The following is a 743-nucleotide window of genomic DNA, read 5'->3' as shown; positions in this document are numbered from 1 at the left end:
ACATCGCCTGTTGGCGAGCACTTGAGCTCCTTGAGCTCATCGCACTTCCGGAGAATGATGTTGTCCTTGATCACCGGGTCCATGCGCCTCTCTTAGATCTTGTTCACATCCACCCACATCTCAGTGCCGGTCTCCAAGTGGTCGACCGGCTGCAGGCGGTGTGGCGGTATCGCCGACGCGATCATGCACTGGATCTTGCACTGCTGGCGATCAAAAGCTATCTTCCCTTCCGCAGTGATGAGTTGGTCTCTCTTGAGTCTGCCCTCCGCGATTGGCGTCAGCGCAAGTGGTGGAAAGCTGCTGGACCACTGGTCTTTAGCCTTGCCCGAGAGCACCAGCATGTCCTTGCGTTGTTATTCCATTCCTTGGCGTTGTATCGTTATTCCCCTAGCGCGACTCGCTTGGGCTCATAACCCTGTTAGAATGTGGATGGTGGAAGAGCAACTGATGTAGTGAAACCAAGGCATTCTCCCTGCAGGTAGCTCCTGAATATATGCACCTGGACCGAGCACCCCCTGAGGTCCAGTGAAACCCCCGCGACCCCTTAGCCGCCAGCGGTCATTCGGTTTATCGTATCCGAATCCGTTTTCCAGCATTACTTAATACTGATTATATCTTGGGGACGAAAGTCTCTGCTTTTATAGCAACTTTAAGCAGTGGATGTACGCTGCGAAATAGCTTTTTATAACGCTAATTAGACTACCGTACTTCACAAAAAAAAACACCTGACCTACTTTTGAAAA

This window comes from Plasmopara halstedii, assembly GCF_900000015.1.
Source record: "Plasmopara halstedii genome assembly, contig: Scaffold_3111, whole genome shotgun sequence".
Classification (NCBI taxonomy): Eukaryota; Oomycota; class Peronosporomycetes; order Peronosporales; family Peronosporaceae; genus Plasmopara; species Plasmopara halstedii.
Note: the sequence above shows the minus strand (reverse complement) of the source record.